The sequence below is a fragment of the Nicotiana tabacum genome, chromosome 6 (genome assembly GCF_000715075.1).
Source record: "Nicotiana tabacum cultivar K326 chromosome 6, ASM71507v2, whole genome shotgun sequence".
Lineage (NCBI taxonomy): Eukaryota > Viridiplantae > Streptophyta > Magnoliopsida > Solanales > Solanaceae > Nicotiana > Nicotiana tabacum.
Genome location: NC_134085.1, coordinates 90,535,035 through 90,553,698, shown reverse-complemented (window position 1 = coordinate 90,553,698; position 18,664 = coordinate 90,535,035).

Here is an 18,664-nt window from a genome sequence, read left to right as displayed (position 1 = left end):
ATAAGGCTGAGGGCTTGAGATATGTACGCCACGAGGTGGCTTGATTGATATGTGGCCGAGAGCCTAGTGATGATGCCACGAGGTGGCTTGATATTGAGCTTGGGCCGTAAGGGGCCCCTCTATGAGTCTGCACACCCCCAATGAGTGCGGCTACCCATTGTGATGTGAGATTGAGTCCGAGGGGCTGGTATTGTTCTGAGATGTTGCCCGAGGGGCGGATTTGTTGATACTGTTCTCGATAGGAGAACCTTCTTATGTTTATTTTTCATAATTGACTGTCAATTACCTGCTTAATTGTTGAGAAAGGCTTTTCATGAAGTTAAATTTGAGTTGAAGGATTTTTAACTACCTTTCACTGGTTTACTGTTTTAATAGTTTTACTGCTTCATTATAGCATGCTTTGTGCCTTACGTGATTTTCTGCTTTCAGTTTTTATTTATGATTATTACTCACTGAGTTGGAGTACTCACTTTATTCCCTACACCCTATGTGCAGATTCAGGCGTATCTGGTCCTGCTCCCGAGTGCTAATCATTTCCGGCTCAGGCGGATCCGAGGAGTCTCTAGATAGTTGTTGGCGTTCGCAGCCCGGAGCTCTTCCCTATCTTATTCCTTCTTGTTTTTAGTTTTGGTATTAAACTCTATAGTTATAGATTTGGAGTATTCTGTTTTGTTAGATGCTCATCACTAGTGACACCCCTATATCGGACAGTGTTGGGTTATTTTTCGCGAATTGTGCTATTATCTGTTAACTTTGAATTATCTTATCATGCTTTAGATTTATTTCTTCTGGTTTAACTGTTAATAATTGGATATAAGAAATGTCAGTTGGCCTTGTCTTCACGAGAGGCGCCATCACGACCGGGTCCGAGTTTAGGGTCGTGACAGTAACCTTCAATCATTAATAATGTTAGTGTATTGCATGGTAGTTGAGTTAAACATACCTAATAGTGTATGTGCTTCTGTTTCGACGATGAGAGGTTTGAGATGTTGTTGGACGTCCAGTTTTAATCCCATGAGGAGTGCAAGGAGTTATGTATGAACACTTGAACCTGGGTTTTATTTTCCTGAAAAAACCCAAAATCCAGTGGCCTTGATGGTTTCGAAAAATGCCTCTGATATCATACCTTTGTTGTGTAGATGAGCAAGAGCCATCAATGTTTAATTTATAAGTGTAAGCTGTTGGAGGATGTCATTTTATGTATAGAGTAGTTACACACTTATGGGTTGATTTTGGTGTTGTTAGAAAGTAATATTCTTCTGCCATATTTAGAATCAACAGAATATTTAAAGGAATTCGTTGATGTTTGATAGTGTTCTTATTCCTTATAATCCAAATGTACCATAGTGCAAATGGTAGAAATGTTGTAGATGGTATTTTATGTGGAGTAGATGATAAATGTGTATGTATAAATTGGGATAACCAATGGATGTTAGGTATTTGGGATGTAGTGGAATTAGGACGGGTGAAACAGTGATGAAGGTCAGCCCATAGTTGAGTTGCATGAGGGCATTCGAAAAAGAGATGAATTATATTTTCAGGGACCATATGACATTGTTGGCATATAGGTGAATTTAGGATTCCTAAATTTGTAAGATATACAACTGTTGGTAATCTGTTATGGCAAAGTAACTAGAGGAAGAAGGATATTTTTGGAGGAATGGGAAGTTTCCAAATCCACTTGTAGGAATATTGTGAGGTTATGTTATTGATGAAAGAGTTGTAAACTGATTTCACCAATAATTGACCATTTTGTGTGTTGGCCCAGTATATTTGATCATGTGTTGTGGGTGAGAAAGGCAAGTATATATTTATGATAGTGGATGGTAATTGATTTGGTATAATGAATGGTAATTTTTCAAAATGCCACCTATGATGGTAATAGTAGTTAGAGGCAAGTTTTTTTTCCTCATGACGTGGGAGAGGCCCCGTTATGCAATTACGAATTATTAAATTGGGCTTGATCCAAGGATCAGACCATAATTTGACATGTTGTCCGTTTGTAATATTCCATTTATATCCTAATCGACAGTGAGACCATCCATGCATGATATTGCGCTAAGTAGAGTATACATTAGTTTTAATTAAGTGTGGTGGTCTTAAATACTTATGAGGAGTACTTGTGCCCATAGTTGATGTGGGTTTTGAAATATTCTCCATTCAAGACTTGCATGAAAGGCTTGGTTCTTAGTTTCTAGGTTTTGTATGCCTCAACCCCCTTGGTCTAAAGGTTGAGTGATTGTGCTCCATTTAATGAGATGCAATTTTTTCTTTTGAGGAGATGTACCATAGAAAAACTGTCACGACCCTAAACCCAGACCCGGTCGTGATGGCGCCTCTCGTGAAGACAAGGCAAGCCGACACACTCCCAATTCATTTTAAGCAATTAAAATAACACAAATTAAGTCTTTAACATAACAATAATCCCAAAATAAAATGAAACAGTACAGTTGCGGAATAGACATAGCCCGTTATCGGAGTGTCACCAGTCATGAGCATCTACTATCCGATTAAAGACAGGGAAAAGTCTACATAGTTTATTATAGAACTAAAATAGAGAAAATAAGATAGGGGGAGAAGCATTGGGCTGCGAACGCCGAGTAGCTACCTAGTGAATCTCCGAATCCGCCTGAGCTGGAAGAAATCAACACTCGCTAGTGGGACCCAAAGCGCCTGAATCTGCACACAGGGTACATGGAGTGAAGTGAGTACTCTAACTCAGTGAGTAATAATAATAAATGAAGACTGAGCAATAAGAAATCACGTAAAAGCACATCAACATGCTATAAAGAAGCAATATAAAATCAATAAAAGCAATGAAACAGTGAAAACATATAAAGAAATCTTAGTTCAGAATAAGCTTCTTTAAAACACCTTTATAACAGTTAAACAATTAAATGAAAAGCAGCTAGAACAGATAAACACATAAAAATCTGCCCCTCGGGCACAATGTCAACAGAATCCGCCTCTCGGGCAATATCATGGAACAATACCTATATCTCATATCACAATGGGTACCCACGCTCACTGGGGGTGTACAGATTCCGGGAGGGGCCCCTTACGGCCCAAGCGCAATATCAAGCCATCTCGTGGCATAATCAGTAGGCTCTCAGCCTCATATCAAAAAGCCACCTCGTGGCGTACAATCTCAGGCCCTCGGCCTCATAATCATAAATCAGTGTATCCTCACAACACATGCCCTCGTCCTTACTCAGTTAGAATCTCATAAGCCACTCGGGCAACAGTAAAACATGATGCTCAGCTCAAATTATCATTTAGAATATCTTTTAATGTGTTAAAACAGAGTAAACATGGCTGAATTATGAAAATAGTAGAATATAGCATGACTGAGTACAAGTATAAAGTCAAAATAATGAGAAAATATCAGTAAAAATCCCCTAAGGGTCCAAATAGTTGGCACGAGGCCCAAATATGGCATTCAACCCAAAACATGATGATAGCAAATAGTTTTCAATCAAATATGCAGTAAAACAGTCATCCAGGATGGACTAAGTCACAATCCCCAACGGTGCAGGACCCCACGCTCGTCATCTAGCATGTGCGTCAACTCAATATAGCACAACGATATATAATCCGGGGTTTCATATCCTCAGGACAATATTTACAATCATTACTCACCTCAATCTGGTCCAAACTCTAGCCCGCGATGCCTTTGCCTCTCGAATCGGCCTCCAAATGCTCCAAATCTAACCAAAATCAGTGCAAAATCATCAAAATATGCTATGGGAACAATACCCACTCGAAAGAAATTAAATTACAACACAAATCCCGAAATTGGCCAAACCCGACCCTCCGGGCCCACGTCTCGGATTCCGATAAAAATTACATCAATAGACTCCTTACCACTCCCCGAGTTCATTCATATCAAAAACATCAAAATCCAACTACAACCGACCCCTCAAATCCCAAATTTTTGGTCTCCAATTACAAGCCCTAGTTCTTCAATATTAGGCTTAAATTCCATGATTAATTAGGTAGAATTCACATTAGAATTGATTATTAAGTCCATAAATCTTACCTCCGTGTGTTCCCCCTTGAATACCTCTTCAAAAAGCTTCAAAATCACTCAAAATGGTGAAAGTTAGCCCCAAAATCACGGACAATGGCTATTTAAACATTCTACCCAGGCATTCAAATCCTTCTTCGCGAACGCGGTCAAAGCCTCGCATTTGTGAGGCACAAACTGACGTTGACCACAAATTCCTCTTACGCGAACGCGACCACTACCTCACGAACGCGATAACTCCACAACACAAACCATCGTGAATGCGTCGGATACCTTGCGAGCGCGATGCACAAGACCCCATCCCTTCGCGAATGCAGAACCTTCATCGTGAACGCGAAGGCTAAATCTTTAGCCTCACCTACTAACCCTTCGCGAACGCGAAGCACTACTGTCTGCAACACTTCATCAGATTTTTCTGCAACTTCCAATATCTTGAAATGGTTTGTTTAACCACCAGAAACTCACCCGAGGCCCCCGGGCCTCAACAAAATATGCCAACATATCCCATAACATCATTCAAACTTGTTCCAACCTTCGGAACACTCAAAACAACATCGAAACACAAAATTCGCACCGGATTTAAGCCTAAGAATTCCAAAATCTTCTAAATTCCACTTTCGATCAAAAAGTCTATCAAACCACGTCCGAATGACCTGAAATTTTGGACACATATCCCAAATGACATAACGGACCTACTGCAACTCCCGAAATTCCATTCCAACCCCTGTATCAAAATCTCACCTATCAACCGAAAAATGCCAAAATTCCAATTTCGCCAATTCAAGCCTAAATCCACTTCAGACCTCCAAAACACATTCCAATTACCCTCCTATGTCCCAAATTACCTCCCGAAGTTATCTGAACCGTCAGAACTCACATCCGAGCACTTTAACACATAAGTCAACATCCAGTTGACTTTTCCAACTTAAGCTTCCTAAAAAAAGACTAAGTGTCTCAAACCTTCTCAAAACCTTTCCGAACCTGAGCCAACCAACCCGATTACATATAGAACCGATAAACAAAGCAATAAGAAGCAGAAATGGGGGAAACAGAGCGGGAACTCATGAAACGACTGGACGGGTCATTACATCCTCCCCCTCTTAAACAAACGTTCGTCCTCGAACGAGTCAAGAAACATACCTGAAGCCTCAAACAGGTGAGGATATATTCTCCGCATCTCCCGCTCGGTCTCCCAGGTAGCCTCTTCCATGGGCCGACCTCTCCACTGCACTTTCACTTAAGTTATATCCTTTGATCTCAACTTTCAAACCTGACGCTCCAAAATAGGTGCTGGCTCCATATCATAAGTCAAATCACCATCTAACTGCACCGTGTTGAAATCTAAAACATGAGGCGGATCCCCAATATACTTCCGGAGCATATAAACATGAAATATCGGATGCACACTCGACAAGCTAGGTGGCAAAGTAAGCTCATAACCACCTCCCAATCCTCCAAAGCACCTCAAAAGGCCCAATGAACCGAGGACTCAATTTACCCTTCTTTCCAAATCTCATAACACCCTTCGTGGGCGAAACATTCAACAGAACTTTCTTACCAACCATGTAGGACACATCCCGAACCTTCCTGTCAGTATAACTCTTTTGTCTCGACTGCATTGTACGAAGCCTCTCCTGAATCACCTTCACCTTTCCTAAAGCACCCTGCACCAAGTCTGTCCCCAATAGCCTAGCCTCACCCGACTCAAACCAACCAACTAGAGATCTACACTGCCTCCTATACAAAGCCTCATATGGAGCCATCTGAATACTCGACTGGTAGCTGTTGTTATAAGTAAACTCTGCAACCGGTAGAAACTGTTCCCATGACCCACCGAAATTAATGACACAAGCATGCAACATGTCCTCCAATATCTAAATAGTGCACTCGGACTGCTTGTCCGTTTGAGGGTGAAAAGCTATGCTCAACTCAACTTGAGTACCCAACTCTCGCTGCACAGACCTCCAAAACTGCGAAGTAAACTGAGTGTCCCTATCTGAAATGATGGAAACTAGGACACCATGCAAACAAATAATCTCCCCAATATAGATCTCTGCCAACCCCCCTGAAGAATAGGTAGTACACACAAGATAAAGTGCGCAGACTTGGTCAGCCAATCCACAATCACCCAAATAGCATCGAACTTCTTCAAAGTCCGTGGGAGCCCAACTACAAAATCCATGGTGATCCGCTCCCACTTCCACTCTAGAATATCCATCTACTGAAGCAAGCCACCCAGTCTATGATGCTGATATTTCACCTGCTGACAATTGAGACACCGAGCTACAAATCCCACAATGTCCTTCATTCTCCTCCACCAATAATGTTGTCTCAGATCCTGATACATCTTTGCGGCACCCGGATGAATGGAATACCGCAAGCTATGTGCCTCCTCCAGAATGAACTCCCGAAGCCCATCTACATTGGGCACACATATCCGGCCCTACATCCTCAACAAACCATCATTACCAATAGTCACATCTCCGGCATCATCGTGCTGAACTTTGTCCTTGAGGACAAGCAAATGAGAATCATCATACTGGCGTTCTCTGATGCAATCATATAAGGAAGAACGAGAAACCACACAAGCCAATACCCGACTGGGCTCCGAAATATCTAACCTCACGAACCGATTGGCCAAGGCCTAAACATCAACTGCAAGAGGTCTCTCCCCAACTAGAATACATGCCAAACTCCCCATACTCACCACCTTCCGGCTCAAAGCATCGGCCACCACATTGGCCTTTCCCGGATGGTACAATATAATAATATCATAATCCTTTAGAAATTCCAACCATCTCCGCTGCCTCAAATTGAGATCCTTCTGCTTGAATAAGTGCTGGAGGCTACGATGATCCGTAAACACCTCACAAGACACACCATACAAGTAATGCCTCTAAATCTTCAACGCGTGAATTATGGTAGCCAACTCCAAATCATGAGCAGGGTAGTTCTTCTCATAGGGCTTCAACTAAAGAGAAGCATAAGCAATAATGTTACCCTCCAGCATCAATACACATCCAATACCAACTCTCAAAGCATCACAATACACAGTATATGAACCTGAAGTTGATGGCAAAACTAACATTGGAGTTGTGGTCAAGGCAGTCTTGAGATTTTGAAAGCTCTCCTCACACTCATCCGACCACCTGAATAGAGCACCATTTTGAGTCAACTTGGTCAAGGGCGATGCTATAGATGAGAATCCCTGAACAAACTGGCGGTAATAACCCGCTAAACTAAGAAAACTATGAATCTCTGTGGTCGAGGACGGTTTGGGCCAACTCTGAACCGCCTATATCTTCTTCGAATTAACCTGAATACTCTCGCTGGACACCACATGCCCCAAGAAAGCCACTAAACTAAGCCAAAAATCACACTTGGAGTACTTTGCATAAAGTTTCTCCTCCCTCGATCTTTGCAACACAACTCTCAAATGCTCCGCGTGCTTCTCTTGACTATGTTAGTATACCATAATATCATCAATGAAGTCTATGGCGAACGAGTCGATATAAGGCCGGAACATGCTGTTCATCATATGCATGAACGCTGCTGGGGTATTAGTCAGCCCAAAAATCATCACCAAGAACTCATAATGACCATATCGGGACCTGAAAGCTATCTTAAGAATATTTGAGTCCCGGATCTTCAACTGGTGATAACCTGAACAGAGATCAATCTTGGAGAACACTCTCGCTCCCTGAAGTTGGTCGAACAAATCATCAATGCGAGGCAGAGGATACTTCTTTTTAACTATTACTTTGTTCAACTACCAAAAATCAATGCATATCCTCAAAGTTCCATCCATTTTCTTCACAAATAGAACTGGTGCACCCCAAGGCGACACACTAGGCCGAATGAACCCCTTATCAAGGAGTTCCTAAAGTTGCTCTTTTAACTCCTTCAACTCTGCTGGTGCCATACGATACGGCAGAATAGAAATGGGCTAAGTGCCTGGCATCAGGTTAATACCAAAATCAATGTCCCCGTCCGGTGGCATGCCTGGTAGGTCTGTAGGAAACACATCAGGAAAATCCCTCACAACTGGAACAGAATCAATATTGGGAGTCTCTGCACTGACATCCCTCACAAAGGCTAAATACGAAAGACGACCCATCCCAACCATACACTGGGCCTTCAAGAATGAAATTATCCTACTAGGAACATAATCAGTCAAATCTAACCACTCAATCTGTGGCACACCCATTATAGCAAATGTGACTGTCTTAGCATGACAGCCCAGAATAGCACGACACGAAAATAGCCAATCCATGCCCAAAATGACATCGAAATCCACCATACATAATAATAAGAGATCCACTTGGGTCTCCAAACCGCCAATAGTCACCACACATGACCAGTACACATGGTCTACAACAAAAGTATCGCCCACCGGAATATATACATGAACAAGTGAAACAAGAGACTCACGGGGTGTATCCAAATAACGAGCAAAGTATGATGACATATAAGAATAAGTGGAACTGGGATCAAATAATACAGAGGCATCTCTGTGGCAAACTGAGACAACACCTGTAACAACAGTATTGGAAACAATAGCATCAGGTCTAGCTAGAAGTGCATAGAAACGGGCCTGACCGCCACCTGATCAACCCCCCCTCTAGAGCGACCCCTAGCTGACTAACCTCCACCCCTAGCTGGGTGGGTGGGTGGTAATGAAGTAACTGGCGCTGAAGCCGACAGTTGACTCCTTTGCTAAGATGAACCCGCAAGACAATGAGGACAATGCCTCTACATATGACCCATCTCTCTACACTCATAGCAACTCCCGGGTGTTGGGGACGGGGACTGAAGGGAAACCCTAGCACAAGAATGACTAACATATGCACCTGGCATAGAAGAGCCCTGAATTGATGGAGCACATGACAAACTCTGAGCTGGAAGGGCACTAAGTGATGACTTCCCCTGATGAGAACCGTGAGAACCATGACCCGATAATGCCCCACGATAACCTGGACGACCTCTGTCGTGCTGAAACTGACCTCTCGAAGGAGCACCACCATAACTACCAGATCCTCGAGGCCTCTTGGCCTCCCTCTAGTCTCGCTCCTGGCGACGAACTGACTCAATCTCACGAGCAATGTCAACAACCTCATCAAAAGTAGCACCAGACACCCTATCCTTGGTCATGAGAATATGAAGTTGATAAGTGAGGCCATCCACAAACCTCCTAATCCTCTCTCTATCTGTCGGAACCAACCAAATAGCATGACGAGCTAACTCAGAGAACCTCATCTCATACTGCGTCACAGTTATCTCTCTCTGACGCAACCACTCAAACTGCCTGCACAGCTCCTCTCTGCCAGACTACGACACATACTTCTCCTAAAAGAGAACGGATAACTGCTACTAGGTAAGGGGTGCTGCACCAACAGGCCTACGACTCTCATACGACTCCCACCAAGTGAAGGCATTCCAAAAACTAAAAAGTAGTGAAAGCGACCCCGCTGGTCTCCAGAATACCTGCTGTGCAAAGAATCCGCTAACACTTGTCCAAGAAACCCTGGGCATCCTCGCCCTCTGCACCATTGAAAATCAGAGGCTGAAGTCTACCAAACCTCTCCAACCTACGTTGCTCGTCCTCTGGCATGGCAGGAGCTACATAGTCCTGAGCAGCTGCAACCGACTAGGCCTGGATGTGCCCCCGATGTCTGAAGTCCCTATACGACCTGCTCAGGTGTGCGAGCAGCAGGAGTCTGAGTGCCTTCCCCGGCCAGAGAAGTAGTTGCTGCTGTAGTAACTTAGACTGCCTGAGCTAGGCCAATGCATATTGATAGAATCTGAGCCAAGGCCTCCTGAAGACCCGGAATCACAATGGGCACACCTGGGCACAACTGGTGCTGCTGGAGCGTCCACAACTGTGACCTGATCCTGAACTGGGGAAGCTGGTGGATCTGCAGGTGCTGCCCTAGCTGCTATGCGGGCCACACCCCTACCCTTACCGTGACCACGACCACGTCCTCGGCCTCTAGTGGCCACAACTGGTGGCATTGGTGGCCGTCAATCCTGACCGGTAGCACGTGTCCTCACCATCTATGAGAGAATAGAATAACAGAAGTTTAATACTCGGATCAACAGATTTGCACGACGAGAATTTCAAGAATATGAAGTTTTTTCCTAACGGTTCTGCAGCCTCTCGAGGATATATACAGACGTCTTCGTACCGATCCGCGAGACTCTACTAAACTTGCTCATGACTCATGAGACCTATGTAAATTAGGCTCTGATACCAACTTGTCACGACCCTAAACCCAGACCCGATCGTGATGGCGCCTCTCGTGAAGACAAGGCCAACCGACACACTCCCAATTAATTTTAATCAATTAAAATAATACAAATTAAGTCTTTAACATAACAATAAGCCCAAAATAAGATGAAATAGTACAGTTGCAGAATAGACATAGCCCGACATCGGGATGTCACCAGTCATGAGCATCTACTATCCGATTAAAGACAGGGAAAAGTCTACAAAGTCTATTACAGAACTAAAACAGAAAAAATAAGGTAGTGGAAAAGCACTGGGCTGCGAACGCCTGAGCTGCAAGAAATCAACACTCGCTAGCGGGACTCGAAGCGCCTAAATTTGCACACAAGATGCAGAGATTAAAGTGAGTACTCCAACTCAGTGAGTAATAATAATAAATGAAGACTGAGACATAAGAAATCACGTAAAAGCACGTCAACATGCTATAAAGAAGCAGTATAAAACCAGTAAAAGCAATGAAACAGTGAAAAAATACAAAGACATCTCAGTTCAGAATAAGCTTCTTTAAAACATCTTTTTAACAGTTAAACAATTAAATGAAAAGCAACTAGAACAGATAAACACATAAAAATTCGCCCCTCGGGCAATATCATGGAACAACACCAGCCCCTCGGGCTATATCTCATATCACAGTGGGTACCCACGCTCACTGGGGGTGTATAGACTCTGGGAGGGGCCTCTTACGGTCCAAGCGCAATATCATGCCATCTCGTGGCATAATCAATAGGCTCTCGGCCTCTTATCAATAAGCCACCTCGTGGCGTACAATCTCAGGCCCTCGGCCTCATAATCATAAATTAGTGTAACCTCACAACACAGGCCCTCGGCCTTACTCAGTCAGAATATCATAAGCCATTCGGGCAATAGTAAAACATGATGCTCAACTCAAATTATCATTTAGAATATCTTTTAATGTGTTAAAACAGAGTAAACATGGCTGAGTTATGAAAACAGAAGAATATAGCATGACTGAGTACAAGTATAAAGTCAAAACAATGAGGAAATATTAGTAAAAATCCCCTAAGGGTCCAAATAGTTGGCACAAGGCCCAAATATGGCATTCAGCCCAAAACATGATGATAGCAAATAGTTTTCAATCAAATACGCGGTAAAACAATCATTCGGGATGGACTAAGTCATAATCCCCAACGGTGCACAACCTCACGCTCGTCATCTAGCGTGCGTGTCACCTCAATGTAGCATAACAATGTGTAATCCGGGATTTCATACCCTTAGAACAATATTTACAATCATTAATCACCTCAATCCAGTCAAAACTCTAGCCCGCTATGCCTTTGCCTCTCGAATCGGCCTCTGGATGCTCCAAATCTAACCAAAATTAGTGCAAACCCATCAAAATATTCTAAGGGAACAAAGCCCACACGAAAAAAATTAAATTACAACACAAATCCCGAAATTGGCCAAACCCGACCCCCGGGCCTACATCTCGGATTTTGATAAAAATTACATCAATAGACTCTTTACCACTCCCTGAGTTCATTCATATCAAAAGCATCAAAATCCAAACACAACCGACCCCTCAAATCCCAAATTTTTGGTCTCCAATTACAAGTCCTAGTTCTTCAATATTAGGCTTAAATTCCATGATTAATTAGGTAGAATTCACATTAGAATCAAGTATTAAGTCCATAAATCTTACCTCCAAGTGTTTCCCCTTGAATCCCTTTTCAAAAAGCTTCAAAATCGCCCAAAAATGGTGAAAGTTATCCCCAAAATCGCAGACAATGGCTATTTAAACATTCTGCCCAGGCATTCAAATCCTTCTTCGTGAACGCGGTCAAAGCCTCGCGTTTGCGAATCAAAAACTGACTTTGACCACAAATTCCTCTTACACTAATGCGAACACTTCCTCGCGAACGCAATGACTCCACAGTTCAAACCATCGCGAACACGTCGGATACCTCGCGAACGCGATGCACAAGTCCCCAGCCTTTTGCGAACGCGGAACCTCCCTCGCGAACGTGAAGGCTAGATCTTCAGCCTCACCTGCTAACCCTTGACGAACGCGAGGGTCCACTTGCGAACGCGAAGCACTGCTATCTGCAACACTTCAGCAGATTTTTCTGCAACTTCCAATAACTTGAAATGGTCTGTTTAACCACCTGAAACTCACCCGAGGCCCCAGGACCTCAACCAAACATGCCAACATATCCTATAAAATTATTCAAACTTGTTCCAACCTTCGGAATGCTCAAAACAACATCAAAACACCAAATTCGCATCGGATTCAAGCCTAAGAATTCCAAAATCTTCTAAATTCCGCTTTCGATCAAAAAGTCTATCAAACCACGTCCGAATGACATGAAATTTTGCACACATATCCCAAATGGTACAACGGACGTACTTCCACTTCTGAAATTCCATTCCGACCCCTATATTAAAATCTCACTTATCAACCGAAAAACGCCAAAATTCCAATTTCGCCAATTCAAGCCTAAATCCACTCTGGACATCCAAAACACATTCTGATCATGCTCCTAAGTCCCAAATCACCTCCCGAAGCTATCCAAACCGTCAGAACTCACATCCGAGCCCTTTAACACATAAGTCAACATCTACTTGACTTTTCTAACTTAAGCTTCCTCAAAAGAGCTAAGTATCTCAAACCTTCTCAAAACCTTTCCGAACCCGAGCCACCTAACCCGATCACATATAGAACCGATAAACAAAGAAATAATAACCACAAATGGGGGAAACAGAGCGATAACTCATGAAACGACCGGCCGGGTCGTTGCAGAAAATTTTGTTGGTAGCGATTGAGGTGGGATAATATATAATTAGGAATTTTTATGTATTGCATAACATAATTAGAAAGGTGATTTAAAGTGGAATGAATTAAAGTTTTCCTTCCTGCTTTGGATAAAAAAATTTATTATCCAATCTGCAAATTTATTTTTAAATTTGTTAATTAAGAATTGGTTATCCCTTTTTGTAGGTTGCTTTATAAAATAGGGAATCCTAGATATTTCCCAAAACTTTTCCCCTCATTCATGTGAAAAAGTTGTAGTAAAGAGGTTCTTGTAGGAGTTATGCAGGTTTTTGAGAAAAATATTTTTGACTTATCAAAGTTAATTGTTTGTCCAAAATGATGTGTGAAATGAGCTAGAGTATGAACAATTGATTGACAAGTAGTGGGTATTACTTTTGCTGTGAGAATAATATCGTCAGCAAAAATAAATGAGATAGTTGAGGCTCTTTGTTAGTCAAAGATAGTCGTACCAAATATGGTAATCCACTTCCATATTTATTTTACGTGAAAGCATTTCGATGCAAATGATAAACAAATAAGGTGATAATGGGTCCCCCTATCTTATGCCTCTGGTTGGTGTGAAATATTCCGTAGGTTTCCATTAATTAAAATTGAAGTGGTTGTTGTTGTTATACAAGATATAATTAATCTAATCATATTTGGAGGAAAATTTAAGGTTATGAATGAAAGACCATTATATTTTGTCAAAAGTCTTTTCAAGATCCAATTTAAGAAGCATATTTAAATTGTTGCCCTTTATTTTTTGGAATTTTGTAATGATTTCCTAGACAATAAGAGCGTAATCAGCTGCTCTTTTGTTCTTCTGAAAACTAGATTGAGTTGGATGGATAATGTGTTCCAGAATTGGTTTTAGTTTATTTACGATTATTTTTGTTATAATCTCTTAAATAGTATTACAAAGACTGATAGGTCGCTATTGAGATATTGTAGCTGCATGCTTATTCTTGGGAATTAGGCAGATGTAAGTAGTATTAATAGCAAGATTAATTTGATGATCTAGGAAAATTTTATGACAAAAATACTTGACAGAGCTACCTATGGTGTCCCAATATTTTTTATAAAAGAGCGGGTGAAGACCATCTGGTCTAGGTGCTTTTAATGGTTTAAAGGAATGGATTGCAGTGATAATTTCATGATCTTGTAATGGTTTGGTTAATGAAAAACAATCCTGAGGAGTTAAGACATTAGAGGGTTGTATTGTGGTGTGTTTAGTAGAAGCAATTTGTTGTGTCTTGAAAAGAGTTTGGTAATAATTAGTAATGTTATTCCTTATTATATGTGGATCAGTGATCAAGTTTCCCCCCTTGATCTTGCAGTGCTGTTAAACGATTATGTCTGCGACGATTTAGGGTAGTGAGTTGGAAAAATTTAGTATTTGCATCGCCATCATTTAACTAATTAATATGGGATTTAACTTCCAAAAGTCCTCCTTAAGCTTAAGAATGTGGTTAAAATCCATTTTTAATTGATGCTCTAGATTATGTAAGAACTGGCTAGTAGGATAGTTAGTAGATGTTTGTATACCATTCAATCTAGCCAAAATTTTCTTTCATTTAAAAATATTACCAAAAGTGGATGTATTCCATTCTTGGACTATTTCAGTGAAATTTTTTTATTGCTGGAAGTAACATTAAATTATCCAGTCAAGTGTAATGACCCGACCAGTTGTTTCATGAGTTACCGCTCTGTTTCCCCCATTTCTGCTTCTTATTGCTTTGTTTATCGATTCTATGTGTGATCGGGTTGGTTGGCTCGGGTTCGGAGAGGTTTTGGTAAGGTTTGAGACACTTAGTCTCTTTTGAGGAGGCTTAAGTTGGAAAAGTCAACCGGATGTTGATTTATGTGTTAGAGGGCTCGGATGTGAGTTTTGATAGTTCGGATAGCTTCAGGAGGTGATTTGGGACTTAGGAGCGTGATTAGAATGTGTTTTGGAGGCCCAGAGCAGATTTAGGCTTGAATTGGCGAAATTGGAATTTTGGCGTTTTCCGGTTGATGGGTGAGATTTTGATATAGGGGTTGGAATAGAATTCTGGGAGTTGTAGTAGTTCCATTATGTTATTTGGGATGTGTGTGCAAAATTTTAGGTCATTCGGATATGGGTGTTTATCGGGCGGGTTGGGACGGGCTGAACGGGAAAAACTCCAGCCCGTTCGGTTAGCGAGCGAGCTGGGGATAGCGGGCTCTTAGTGGGCTGTGTTTTTTCGGATTTTTGTGGGCCCGTACGGGTTAGGGCTCAAACGGGCTTGGGCGGGCCGAGACCAGTTTTTTTTTTTTTTTAATTTAAATTTTATTTTTCTTATTCAATGTTATTGATAGTTAAGTATTTGCAAACTTTTAAGGGTTAGAATTAAATTTGAAGTTTAAAGTTTAAAGTTTTAAATTTGAAATTTGTATTTTAAAATTATAAAATTGAAATTAGAAAGTAAGTGGCTACAAAAAATTATTTAATAAGAGTATAAGACCAATAGGCAATGTAAGGAACAAACCGAAGGCTTTCATTTATATTTTTAATACTTCAAATTAATTTGCAAGTTCTTTTTTGATTTTTTTTTATTTTTGAACTTGCAAATTAAAACTTAAAAGTTTACAATAATTATAAAAAATAAGAAATAGTATATCACATGCTTTGCATCATTTTTGTAAGTTCTTCCATGTCAATATGAGGTTCTTGGTTTCCGGCATTGGTTGAATCGGAACCATAAACCATTATATCTCCAATTTCTTGGTCCTCCTCTTCGTCTACCTTGTCACGCCCTTGATTTCGCCGTTCTTATCTTATCCAATCTCTGAAGCACACTAGAATTTCCAAAGCGTTGTTGCCCAATGAATGACGGGTATCTCCTAGCTGCTACCTTGTTTGGCTAAATGCGCTCTCTGAAGCGACTGTTGAAATCATCACATTAAACATGTCTCGAGCCATGGCCGAAAGAACAGGAAATTGATTTGAGTTGCTCCTCCATCAACCCAACGGTAGAAAATCCTTTGTGAGGGGTTCTGGTGACTTTTGCAAGTAGAATTGTAGTTCATCAATATTCCTGCTACTGGTTTGTTGATGCCTCATGTAGACCAAATCTGGTAATCTTGAACACAATCATCATCATCATCCATAGTTGTTCCAGATGTTGAAGGAATATTTGCATCTACAACCGAAGAAGCATCAACAATGTTAGCATAATAATTATATAAAGTTTGTAAATGTGCGTGTAGCTCAGAAATACAAGTGTTAATATCAGGAGTTTCAGTTTGGCCAATATCCATATAAGTATATAAATCTCTAATTAATTGGCAACACTTATCATTTTGACAGTAGGATTTAAAATAGTACCAATTAGATAAATATAGGGAATTGGGTAGAAATACTTTTTAAACTTATCTAGAATAGATTCAACAACAGTAGCATATCTTTCTTTCTGCTTCATATTATGTAGTAAAAGAAAAATTTCAGCAATATGAACTAAACCATTTGAAATGATAGGATAATAAGCTCCAGAAAACTCAAGTGTAGCCACATAAAATTTTTGCAAAAATTGTATAACATCATGAATGACTTCCCAAGTTCTAGATGTTAACAAACGGTTAGGATCGGTACAATGAGAATTAGCAACTTTAGTTATATGCATTCTATATTTATAACAATATTTTAAGAATAAATAAGTATAATTCCACCTAGTAACTATTTCTTCAGGCGTGAGTCTTGGTTTTAGTCCATAGTGTACACATTTTTCCTTAAATGCATTTAATCTAGCACTTCTATTATTTTCTTGAATTACACCAACAGCTCTCCTAACTAAAGTAATTTCATCTCTAAATAATTCAAGGCCACTCTTCACAATCAATTTATAAATATCACATGAACGTCTAACATGAAATATTTCAGGAATTGGTGGGTGTAGATGCAATTTTAATATTGTAATAGCAGCAGTGTTGTTAGAAGCATTATCAAATGACATACACAAAACTTTTTCTGCAAGATTATAAAATATAGCAACTTCATGTATAGTATTACTTATAAATGCACCAGTATGACTTTGATCTTCATCATATTTAAAAGCAATAATACGTTTTTGCATACAAAAATTATCATCTATCCAATGGCATGTAACAGTCAAATAATCATTTCCATTCACAACACGACCAATATCAGAAGTAAGAGAAACTTTACAAGGAAGACTTGCGAACAAATAACGTATATATGTCTGATATTGTCCAAAAAGCCTAAAGATATCAGCTCTACAAGTACTTCTAGGAATACCTTTAAACATAGAGTTATAAATTCTTTGAATATAAGTAACAAGATACGGTAAAGAAGCAAAACTAAAAGATAAACAACCTAAAACAATCATTTTAGCTAATTCTTCCCGATCTTTCTTAATATCATATTTCCCAAATAACCCACCAGTACTCGGGTTAAGTCTTTGTTGCCCAGATAACTCATCGACTCCCCAATCAAGAGGGTGTTTCTCTTCTATATGCTTACGAAGTTGACCCGCTCCCCCTCCTTTACCGGGCTCATGTTTATAATGTTCACTACAAATTTTACATTTTACATAATTTTTTTGATCTTCTAGTCTTTCAAAAAACATCCAACACTTACTTCTTAATCGTCGATTCTTCTTAATAGGGAGAGGAGGCCTACTTGTTGCACCCCTAACATTTTGAGTTTGACTAGCATTACCAGGTGTAGGTGGTGGTGTTTCAAGATTATCGAGTGATTGAATATCATCTAACAAAGCATCTAAATCATCATCTACACTATAATTTTCTCGCATTCTCTCATAATCTACATTTAAATTTTCAGGTGAATTTTTAGAAATATGTGTAAAGCTACTAGAAAAACCAACACCACCTCTTGTTCTTTTTGAAGTTTTCTTACTACCACCTCTACTAGTGCACGCTTTTTTGGCCGCTCTAAGTAAATCCATTATATAAATTAAAGTAAGAAATTAAATTAAGAGATTAAAGTAAGAAATTAAATTAAGAAACTAAATTAAGAAAGTAAATTAATAATTCTAAATAATAAAATAAGTGTACACCAAATAAGAGAAAGAGATGGAACGAGTGTACCGGGATTCCTTATGCCGCATTAATTTTGAATTTTTGATATCAAAATTCAAACTTCAATTGATAGACCGAAACTTGATAGTTGATAATACTTGAATACTTGATACCACACTTCACTTGAATAATTGATATTTAATAATAATAATTTTGTAATGGCTAAACTAAATAATTGATGAAACTTAAAATAATAAATAATTGAGAATTTGAGATTTGAGAATTTAAGAACTATAATATCAAGAGAGAATTGAGACTTGAGAGAGAATTACAGTAGTAAGAGAGTGAATTGTGAGAAAAAATGAAGAAAAAGTGGGGCTATTTATAGACTTTAAAAGGTTAAAAAAGTAATTTTGCAATTATTAAGGATTAGGGGTTGGAGGGCTATATTTTTAATGGGGGGCCGAAATTGGCCATTTTTGCAATTTCTGGCCGTTCCCCAATGGTCATTTCTCAATTTGACCATTGGGAACGGTCCAATTAAATTTAAAAAAAATTCCAACGG